The sequence below is a fragment of the Pseudophryne corroboree genome, chromosome 1 (genome assembly GCF_028390025.1).
Source record: "Pseudophryne corroboree isolate aPseCor3 chromosome 1, aPseCor3.hap2, whole genome shotgun sequence".
Lineage (NCBI taxonomy): Eukaryota > Metazoa > Chordata > Amphibia > Anura > Myobatrachidae > Pseudophryne > Pseudophryne corroboree.
Genome location: NC_086444.1, coordinates 169,308,797 through 169,317,517, shown reverse-complemented (window position 1 = coordinate 169,317,517; position 8,721 = coordinate 169,308,797).

Here is an 8,721-nt window from a genome sequence, read left to right as displayed (position 1 = left end):
GTCCCCACTCTCCCGGGTGAAGGTCGTGTCTGCTGAGGAAGTCTGCTTCCCAGTTGTCCACGCCCGGGATGAATACTGCTGACAGTGCTATCACGTGATACTCCGCCCAGCGAAGGATCCTGGCAGCTTCTGCCATTGCCCTCCTGCTTCTTGTGCCGCCCTGTCTGTTTACATGGGCGACTGCCGTGATGTTGTCCGACTGGATCAACACCGGTCTTCCTTGAAGCAGAGGTTCCGCCTGGCTTAGAGCATTGTAGATTGCTCTCAGTTCCAGAATGCTTATGTGAAGAGACTTTTTCAGGCTCGACCACACTCCCTGGAAATTTCTTCCCTGTGTGACTGCTCCCCAGCCTCTCAGGCTGGCCTCCGTGGTCACCAGGATCCAATCCTGCATGCCGAATCTGCGGCCCTCCAATAGATGAGCCTCCTGCAACCACCACAGAAGGGATACCCTTGTCCTCGGCGACAGGGTTATCCGCAGGTGCATCTGAAGATGCGACCCTGACCATTTGTCCAACAGATCCCTTTGCATGGAATCTGCCGAAAGGGATTGCTTCGTAAGAAGCTACCATTTTTTCCCAGGACTCTTGTGCATTGATGTACAGACACCTTTCCTGGTTTTAGGAGGTTCCTGACCAGGTCAGATAACTCCTTGGCTTTTTCTTCGGGAAGAAAAACCTTTTTCTGAACTGTGTCCAGAATCATCCCCAGGAACAGCAGACGAGTTGTCGGCATTAATTGGGATTTTGGAATATTCAGAATCCATCCGTGCTGCTTTAGCACCTCTTGAGATAGTGCTAAACCCATCTCTAGCTGTTCTCTGGACCTTGCCCTTATTAGGAGATCGTCCAAGTATGGGATAATTAATACGCCTTTTCTTCGAAGAAGAAATATTATCTCGGCCATTACCTTTGTAAAGACCCGAGGTGCCGTGGACAAACCAAACGGCAGCGTCTGAAACTGATAGTGACAGTTTTGTACAACGAACCTGAGGTACCCCTGGTGTGAGGGGTAATTGGAACGTGGAGATACGCATCCTTGATGTCCAAGGATACCATAAAGTCCCCTTCTTCCAGGTTCGCTATCACTGCTCTGAGTGACTCCATCTTGAACTTGAACTTCTTTATGTACAGGTTCAAGGACTTCAGATTTAGAATAGGCCTTACCGAGCCATCCGGCTTCGGTACCACAAAAAGAGTGGAATAATACCCCTTCCCTTGTTGTAGAAGAGGTACCTTGACTATCACCTGCTGAGAATACAGCTTGTGAATGGCTTCCAAAACCGTCTCCCTTTCTGAGGGGGACGTTGGTAAAGCAGACTTCAGGAAACGGCGAGGTGGCTCTGTCTCTAATTTCAACCTGTACCCCTGAGATATTATCTGCAGGATCCAGGGATTTACCTGCGAGTGAGCCCACTGCGCGCTGTAATTCTTGAGACGACCGCCTACCGCCCCCGAGTCCGCTTGCGAAGCCCCAGCGTCATGCTGAGGCTTTTGTAGAAGCCGGGGAGGGCTTCTGTTCCTGGGAAGGAGCTGCCTGTTGCTGTCTCTTCCCTCGTCCTCTGCCTCGTGGCAGATATGAATAGCCCTTTGCTCTCTTATTTTTAAAGGAACGAAAGGGCTGCGGTTGAAAGGTCGGTGCCTTTTTCAGTTGGGGAGTGACTTGAGGTAGAAAGGTGGATTTCCCGGCCGTAGCCGTGGCCACCAAATCCGATAGACCGACCCCAAATAACTCCTCTACGCATCGCCTGTCCACTGTCGTGTCCATAAAGCTCTTCTGGCCGAAATGGACATAGCACTTACCCGTGATGCCAGTGTGCAGATATCTCTCTGTGCATCACGCATATAAAGAAATGCATCCTTTATTTGTTCTAACGACAGTAAAATATTGTCCCTGTCCAGGGTATCAATATTTTCGATCAGGGACTCTGACCAAACTACCCCAGCACTGCACATCCAGGCAGTCGCAATAGCTGGTCGTAGTATAACACCTGCATGTGTGTATATACCTTTTTGGATATTTTCCATCCTCCTATCTGATGGATCTTTAAGTGCGGCCGTCTCAGGAGAGGGTAACGCCACTTGTTTTGATGAGCGTGTTAGCGCTTTGTCCACCCTAGGAGGTGTTTCCCAGCGCTCCCTAACCTCTGGCGGGAAAGGGTATAAAGCCAATAATTTCTTTGAAATTAGCAGTTTTTTATCGGGGCACCCCACGCTTCATCACACACGTCATTTAATTCTTCTGATTCGGTAAAAACTACTGGTAGTTTTTTCACACCCCACATAATACCCTGTTTAGTGGTACCTGTAGTATCAGCTAAATGTAACATCTCCTTTATTGCCAAAATCATATAACGTGTGGCCCTACTGGAAAATACGGTTGATTCGTCACCTTCACCACCGGAATCAGTGCCTGTGTCTGGGTCTGTGTCGACCGACTGAGGCAAGGGGCGTTTTACAGCCCCTGACGGTGTTTGAGGCGCCTGGACAGGCACTAATTGAGTGTCCGGCCGCCTCATGTCGGCAAACGACTGCTTTAGCGAGTTGACGCTATCCCGTAATTCCACAAATAAAGGCATCCATTCTGGTGTCGACCCCCTAGAAGGTGACATCCTCATATTTGGCAATTGCTCCGCCTCCACACCAATAACGTCCTCATACATGTCGACACACACGTACCGACACACAGCAGACACACAGGGAATGCTCTATACGAAGACAGGACCCACCAGCCCTTTGGGGAGACAGAGGGAGAGTCTGCCAGCACACACCAAAAAGCGCTATATATGACAGGGATAGCCTTATGATTAAGTGCTCCCTTATAGCTGCTTTTATATTAATATATTGCCATTTATTTTGCCCCCCCTCTCTGTTATACCCTGTTTCTGTAGTGCAGTGCAGGGGAGAGACCTGGGAGCCTTCCTGACCAGCGGAGCTGTGACAGAAAATGGCGCCGTGTGCTGAGGAGATAGGCCCCGCCCCTTTTCCGGCGGGCTCGTCTCCCGCTATTTAGTACATTTAGGCAGGGGTAAATATCTCCATATAGCCTCTGGGGCTATATGTGAGGTATTTTTTACCTTTTTAAAGGTTTTCATTTGCCTCCCAGGGCGCCCCCCCCCCAGCGCCCTGCACCCTCAGTGACTGCCGTGTGAAGTGTGCTGAGAGGAAAATGGCGTACAGCTGCAGTGCTGTGCGCTACCTTAAGAAGACTGCAGGAGTCTTCAGCCGCCGATTCTGGACCTCTTCTTGCTTCAGCATCTGTGAGGGGGCCGGCGGCGTGGCTCCGGTGACCATCCAGGCTGTACCTGTGATCGTCCCTCTGGAGCTTCATGTCCAGTAGCCAAGAAGCCAATCCATCCTGCACGCAGGTGAGTTCACTTCTTCTCCCCTCTGTCCCTCGTTGCAGTGATCCTGTTGCCAGCAGGAATCACTGTAAAATAAAAAACCTAAGCTAAACTCTCTAAGCAGCTCTTTATGAGAGCCACCTAGAATTGCACCCTTCTCGGCCGGGCACAAAATCTAACTGGAGTCTGGAGGAGGGTCATAGGGGGAGGAGCCAGTACACACCACCTGACCTGTAAAAGCTTTACTTTTGTGCCCTGTCTCCTGCGGAGCCGCTATTCCCCATGGTCCTTTCAGGAACCCCAGCATCCACTTAGGACGATAGAGAAATGGGATTTTTCCGTATTTTAGAATAATTGCATACCATAATGAGATATCATGGTGATGGGACCTTAGTCTAAGCACAGAATGCATTTATGTTACATATACACCTTATACACACAGCCTGGAGCTCATTTTAGCCAATATTTTTTATTACTTTGTGTATTACACAAAGTGTGTGTACATTCACACAATTCATTTATGTTTCATATACACCTTATACACACAGCCTGAAGGTAATTTAATACAATATTTTTAATAACTGTGTATTAAACAAAGTTTGTGTACATTGAGCCATCAAAAAACAAAGGTTTCACTATCTCACTCTTACTCAAAAAAGTCCGTATTTCGGAATATTCCGTATTTCGGAATATTTGGATATGGGATACTCAACCTGTATTATTATTCGTAATGTTAGGAATTATTCTCTTCATTGTTTTAGCAAAAATTACTAAAACCAATCTGGAAAAGTTAATACTTTGTGGTTTTTTAATTTATAATTCAGAAATGCAGTCATGCAGATACAAACAAGACCTGATCAATGCCTTGGAGAACATTGCTAATGTACAATAGAATGTTCTCCAACAATGTATGGACTTTATAAAAGTCCAGTTATTTTAGTCTAATAATTATCTTGTGATTATTTCCCAAATATACAATATGCAAGTAGTTTCTGATGTTGGTAGTTAAGAGAGAGGTTTCATTTAATGAATTTATAAAAAGTTCTAATCTTATTTTAGCGTTTGGCTCTACTGCGCTGGGAAAACCAATAGCTAAATACATATCCAGATAAAATATTCCCTCAGTGCACAGTAAGCAAGTATACATAGCTTTGGAGGAGCCATACTAGAAAATAGCTATGCTGGTGAGTGCAAGGGCTCATATTGTGTAACATGTTCCTGGGAGGTGATCTGTGTTAGACACTGCAGCTTGAGCCTTAGTACAAATAAGGATAATTTCAAGCATTGGAAAGATTATCAAGAAAACAGATCAACTAGCTGGTGCGTAGCACCCAAATCTCTTTCAGCATCAAAGTAGGCTGCTACAGTACAACAAAACCATTGTATACTGGAAGACTAAGGATTGCCCAGGAGCTTCCAGAGAGGGTCTAAACAAAGTGGGCAAGTGTGATCTAAAAGTATTTTTAGTCCAACAAAGTGTGCAGTATATACCAGTGGTGTGTCTGGTCAGCGAGGATAATAATGTAACTCAACAGTGTATATGGAGACCCTGACTCATACTTAGATAGCAAATCTCCACATTTATTTGAGCAGCTCTTTTTAGATAATTTATTGTGGCTAACAGTGTAGCGCAGGCCTGGCCAACCTGTGGCTCTCCAGATGTTGTGAAACTACACATCCCAGCATGCCCTGCCACAATTTTAGCATTCCCTAATAGCAAAACTGTGGCAAGGCATGATGGGACTTGTAGTTTTACAACAGCTGGAGAGCCACAGGTTGGCCAGGCCTGGTGTAGCGCTAACAACAGTGGCCCTCATTCCGAGTTGATCGCTACCTGTTTTCGTTCGCAGCGCAGCGTTCAGGCAAAAAATCGACAATTCTGCATATGCGGCGCAGTGCGCATCGTACTTTCACAAAAGCTGATGCAGTTTTACACAAGCTCTAGCGACGCTTTTCAGTCGCACTGCTGGCCGCAGAGTGATTTACAGAAAGTGGGTGTTTCTGGGTAGTAACTGACCGTTTTCGGGGAGTGTGTGAAAAAATGCAGGCGTGCCAGATAAAAACGCAGGAGTGGCTGGAAAAACGTAGGCGTGGCTGGCCGAACGCAGGGCGTTTGTGACGTAAAACAGGAACTAAATAGTCTGAAGTGATCGCAAGCTAGGAGTAGGTCTCGAGTTACTCTGAAACTGCACAATCTTTTTTTGTAGCAGCGCTGCGAACCTTTCGTTCGCACTTCTGCTAAGCTAAGATACACTCCCAGAGGGTGGCGGCTTAGCGTTTGCACGGCTGCTAAAAGCAGCTAGCGAGCGAACAACTCGGAATGAGGGCCAGAGTTTCTGCTGCGGGGTACACTGGGCTCCACAAGGATTAACATCGGGGGGTGTACAGTAGGATCTTGATCCGAGGCACCAACAGGCTCAAAGCTTTGACTGTTCCCAAGATGCACAGCGCCACCTCCTCTATAACCCCGCCTCCGTGCACAGGAGCTCAGTTTGTAAGTTGGTGCCATGCAGTAAGCAGGCACATAACAGGAGGGCTGCCTTTTGCAGCCTATTGATAGCTTTTTTTGAAGAAATAGAAAGAAGAATACTTCTACAAGACTTCAGGGCTGCAGCGTGTAAAGTCACATAGACTTTTCTGACTGCGGCTTCATCACCCCCAGCGGCGCTGTATAATCCTGCGCCCTGGTTGCTGGGTCACTGCAGCGGAGGCTCCAGTTCTTTCCAGCATCAGTCACACACACACACCGCTGTCCTCCTGGATCGCGTGGCCACAGGTACGGGGGAGGTAGGGAGTCTCCTTGGCCACACTTTACCGTGATCCAGCGTGGCCATGGGAGGCAGGTCGCGCGCGCTGGCATGGACACTGTTATTGGGCAGCCGCTCCGCAAGCCACCAGGGACATTTGGCACAGGTCTAGGGGTTTTTACTCTCAAATAACCCCGTTTTCAAAGCCCGCAGTGCTCGGTGGGGATGCCAGCAAGGGGAGCAGGCCTAACCTGTAGCCCCTCCCCCAGCCCCAGGGCGCCATTTCTGTAAATGTTCCCGCCCTGGAGCTGCATTTTTCTCCCTCACTCCCTGTCAGCAGCCATCACAAACGGAGCTGAGCTGTTCCTGGGACTGCTGGGGCAAATCCTCCTCTGTAAAGCCGCCTGATCGCCAGCGCTGTGCATATTACAGGACACTTAAGTATTCTACCTGTCACTGGGACAGTGTTAGTTAAGAACGAGTGCATACTTAGGGTTGTGTGGTACTGTGCTTTGTTATATCTACTGTTGACACATATAGCCATACTGAGTATTACTTTGTATTGCTAGTCCAGTGCAGTTTTATGGTACATCATTTCTGCATGGTACGCCTGTGACTATATATGTGTGCATGTAGCTGCTGCGTGGCTGCCTTATTGGGTATTTCACTCAGCGTGCTACTCTTATATTCCTATACCTGAGGGGGCCAAGTGTATCAGGTTTTTTCTGTATAATATAGTATTTGTTTCACAAGATATACTTGCTGTGTATTTTTACTTGTGATCTATAGTCACCCTATATATCTCTTGAACTCCCGGTTTGTGCTGTCAGTCACACTTCACTTGTACCAGGTTGCCCAATATTGTGCATATTAGTATGTCAGCTACACGAGGCAACGGAGCTGGGGCTTCTCCCACATTGCGTGGTGGTGATGCCGCAGACGCGTTGGAGGAAAATATGGCAGCTGAGAGTTCAGGTTCAGGGGGTTCCTTACCTCCCAGTGGGTCTGTAGCACCGGGGGCATCACAGGACCCACCTTGGGCTACCTTTTCCACACTGTTAAGCACGCTTGTAACTAAATTGGCACCCCCTGTGGGACCACCTGTGCCACTGCAGCAGTTTATGGTCCCTGATATTAATCCGCCATGGGCAGATCAAATCTCCACTCAGCAGTTACAGCATTTGAACCGGTCATTGATTAAATCTAAGTGTCACTCTCGCCTGCCTAAGACTAAGTCGTCTTCACAAACGGGCCATTAACTACTCACAATCCACTGCTGTCCCAGACATGTCCTACTGATCTCACAGACACTGACTCAGATGTTTCTGATGGGGAAGGGAAGTCATTGGTGGATGTCCCGGATTTGATTGAGGCAATTAGGCTCATTCTTCAGGTGTCAGATGAGGCCGTCTCTAAAAAGCCAGCTAGATTTAAACGTGAGAAGGTGGTTAAACATGTTTTACCATCTCAACACCTGGCTGACATACGTCAGGAATCCTGGGAAAATCCGGGGACAAAATTCACACCAAATAAGAGGCTGTTGGCTCACTATCCCCTCTCTGCGGAGCTGTGTAAAAATTGGGAAACTCCTCCACTTGTAGATTCTCATGTGGTGCGCATGGTAGTTTCCTCTGCTCTGCCAGTAACTACCGTCACCTCTCTGAAGGAACCGACGGATAGACGTGTGGAGGGTTATATGAAAGCGATTTACACCCTAACGGGGGCTATACATAGGCCAACTATTGCAGCGACTTGGGCTGCTGAAGCTGTTGAGGCGTGGGCTCAGGAGCTAGAGGTGGAGCTACCTTCTAATGCTTCTGAGCATGCTCAACAATGTCTCTCATATATTACCACGGCTTCTCTATACCTTAAAGAGGCGGCCTCTGATGCAGGGGTGCTGGCAGCCAAGGCTGCTACTACGTCCATCTTGGCCAGACGTATCCTTTGGTTGAGATCATGGTCGGTGGATATGGATTCCAAGAAAACCCTGGAGGTGCTTCCTTTCAAGGGAGACATTCTCTTTGGAGAAGACCTCAATAAGATTGTGGCTGATCTGGCTACTGCTAAAACAGCTTGCATACTTAGTACAGCTCCTTCCACGCAGAAGGCTAAAAGTACTTTCCCTCTGCCCTTTCGTCCACCAGGTAAAGCAAAAGGTCAGGCGTACCCAAAGCAAGCTTGTGCTTCCAGACGTGCCAAGCCCAGACCGAAGCGAGCCTGGGCTGCCCGTCAGCCTGCTTCCAAAACCGTCAAGCCTGCCGCATGACGGTGTGGGCCTCCCTCTGGGGGATCCCAGGGTGGAGGGCCAACTTCTAGGTTTTGCCCAGGAATGGTGAAGACCACTTCAGATACCTGGGTAAGGAAAGTCGTCACTCGAGGTTACGCCGTACCCTTCAAGAATCGTCCCCCTCATTGAGTTTGTCTGACAGATGTTCCTCTGGACCCGGCAAAAGTAAACACTCTGCATTCGGTGGTACATCCCTTCCTGACCATCAGGAGTGGTGGTACAAGTGCCTCTGGCTCAGAGAGGCAAGGGGTACTATTCACTGCTGTTTCTAGTCCCGAAGCCGAATGGGTCCTCGCGGCCCATTCTCAAACTGAAGTCCTTGAACAAGTATGTGCGGTTCTCCA